We start from the raw sequence: 3,206 nt of genomic DNA on the forward strand, positions 1-3,206 counted from the left end.
ACATTGAATCTTATGGGGAAGTTTGATTCAGTTGGCAACCAGTTCGGTGAGCATTCAGAATCATGTAATGAATTGAGTTCAAGAACCGAGGTATCATTGTATGTTTTTGGCCCATTTGTCAGAGATCAAATAGCTGAATGTGTCTGGGGGTATTTCTGTATCCCTCATCCTGTTCCAGCAATCCACATATCTGTTTTGGTTCTAGTGATGTGATAGTTAACTGATTGTGTCAAATTGAGTAAGAAATACCCAACCAAATTGGCTCAGCATAGATCTGAGTGTGGAAGACCTGCTCTAGGGAATATTGTCACCAAAATTAAATAAAAGAGAAACGAAGGAAAGCATTCTTCTGTTTCTTTTGAGGAGCTCCAGTCTTCACTTTCACCTTGGACATTATATCCTGGTTTGCAGTGCAGCCTTTTCAACCTGTAGCACAGATCTTTCAGCCTCCTGATAATGGTCTTGCATAGGACATTACATTGAGCTCCAGGATCCTTCGGACTTCAGTTCATAGTTATATCTTGCACTCTGTCACATTTGACTCTGGTCGGCCATTCTCAGTTACTCTTGTAAATTCTTACACATTTATATATCTTTGATTAAATCTGTTTCTCTGGTAAGCACTGACTGATACAAGTTCATGCCCTTTTCATTATTGTTTCTGATATCAGTCATTGTTTTTTGTTTGTTTGTTTGTGTTTGTGTTTTGATACTGGGGGTTAAACTTGGGATCTTGCTCTTGGGAGGCAGGGGGTGAAACCACTGAGATAAATCCCCAGCCCTTGACATCGGTTATTGTGATGCCTTCTGCTTTGTTCTTGCTGCCCAAGGTTGCTTTGGCTGTTCTGAGTCTCTTCTTGTTCCACCTGAATTGTGGGATTAGTTTCTCTAGATCTGTAAAATATGCTATTGGAATTTTTGATTGGGACTACATTGAATCTGTATAACAGTTTTGGAAGGATGAGCCTTTTAGAGATAATAGGTGTCTGTTTTTCATGGCTTGTAACCTAATTTATATTGTCTCTAGGCTGGGTCTGACAGGTTCCTGGGGTGAAAAGAAAATTAACTTATCTTTTTGTAGAATACGTTTGCAGCCCTGCTGACTCCCATGCCAGAAAAAGAACTTTTAGGACACCATCTTTAAGAGGCACAGGAAGGGATTATTAGGCAGAGATTGAGGAGGCACTCAAGAGTGATGTGTAGGTGCTCAGAGAAAAGAGATACATTATTTTCAGGAACTGGGAACATTTATGCTTCTCTTGAAGGTGTGAAAAACCACCCCCAAGAATGGCACCAGCCCATTCTGCAGGTACAGGCAGCTTTAAAAAAAAAATAGGTAATTTAAATATTCTCTGGATTCTTTCAACCTGTTCCTTTAAGTCTTCTATTCTTTATTCTCAAAAAACTTTATAGAATTTTAGTATTCCTCAAGAATTGTGCTTTTATGGGCCTGGTATCAAAGGAGCCTACATTTATTCAGAGGAATGTTGATGTGGACTACCTTGATATGGACTAATTTTGACTGCATTTTGTAAGTTGCAGTCTTCCTAAAAGCACAATATTTAGTTATAATTTCCTTATCTCCTTTTTGCCTCTTTTATTTCTTCTATTCTACCTCAATACATTTTAAATTGTAGACTATAATTATGGAAAATATTCCTGGTCATAGAAATGAAAACAATTTTTGTGTGTGTGAGAGTAGAATTAATTTCTTGCCTCTGTAAGCCTATTTTACCTCTATGAAATGAAGTCTATATATCTTTTTTTGGATGTTTTACAAAGATTTTTTGAATGTTACTGATTTGTTCATACATCAAAATGTTAAATAAAATCATTGCCATTTGCCCACTGCGTAATTTTCCAAGAATTATGATTTTTATATTTAAAAATCATTGTTTACAGTACTCTGAACATAATGCCCCAAAATATGCTGGCAGACTGTTTTAAGCCAAAGGAAATTCTGAAAACTATAGAAGCATAAAGGTTACTGACATCCCACCTTTGTTTCCTGTAGAAGGTCAGAAGATAATTCTTTAACTTTTCTCTCTTGAAAATAGGTCTTCAAACACTCATTCCCCTAGGATCTTGAGGAATCTGAACAAATCAGCCCTCCTAGGTTTTCCTAGATTATTACCAGTAAACCATACCCCTTTGTCCTCCAACCGTTCTTCTGCACACTGTCCACAAAAATACAGTTTACCCCAGGTCTTTGGGACTTCCTTTCAGAAAGCTCTAGTGTCATGTAAAACCTGCTTAAATAAATGTGTGTTTTTTAAATTGTTTGCCTGTCTTTTGTTATAGAGGTCTCAGCCATGAACTTTGCTGTGGGGAAAAGATGCGATTTTTTCTCCAATGAAATACTTACATAAAATGATCAGATTTGAATGTTTGAGGAGAAGACTTCTATTTCAAAATCTAGAAAATAATAATTTATTTATTTACAATTTATAGAATTTTCATAACCAATTACCAATTTGGCTCTCAATAACAAAGAGTAGGCAGGAGAATAGATACTATATTCCTTTGGAATGAAAAGATAGGAATGCAGAGAATGTATTTATTTTTGCAGTGAATTGAGAATATAAATGGTGGCTGATTTGAGTGTTTGAGGATTTCTTACTACAGAGTACTCAGAAAATAAAAATTAAGTATTTGAGGAAGTTTTATAATAATCATAAGACACATATAAGCTTAAATCTGTGTGTGTGTGTGTGTGTGTGTGTGTGTGTGTGTGTGTGTGTGTGTGTGTGTGTGTGTGTGTGTGTGTGAGTCTGTTTCTGTGTCTTAGTACACTGCAGAAAATACCATAATGTAAAGAGTAAATTTAGGTGTATTTTATTCTCCAAGTCAATTTTTATTTAGAATAGTTTTTTCCCGTTTCATATTGTCATAGAGGAAAAAGAGGACTTATGGCTTAATTTCGCCTATAAAGCATATTTGGAAGGTCCTAAGTGCATATAAATTTCAACTTAGTATACAAAAACTTGAAATATAACCTATGTTGATTACTATTTAAATAAAATTCCCTTATACTTACTCGATTTAATACACATCTGTTGAAGTCCTAATACATCTTTGATGCTGAGTTAGGTACTGCCAATGGCACAAAAGACTTAGAGCCTCATAAGACCTTAATCCTGTTTCAATGCAGTAGACAAGTTGATATAACAATGTTGTTAGCTCTGGGATTAGATCTTGAGTGTCCA

The sequence above is a fragment of the Fukomys damarensis genome, unplaced genomic scaffold, assembly GCF_012274545.1.
Source record: "Fukomys damarensis isolate Sample0158 unplaced genomic scaffold, DMR_v1.0_HiC HiC_scaffold_15, whole genome shotgun sequence".
Taxonomy (NCBI): Eukaryota; Metazoa; Chordata; class Mammalia; order Rodentia; family Bathyergidae; genus Fukomys; species Fukomys damarensis.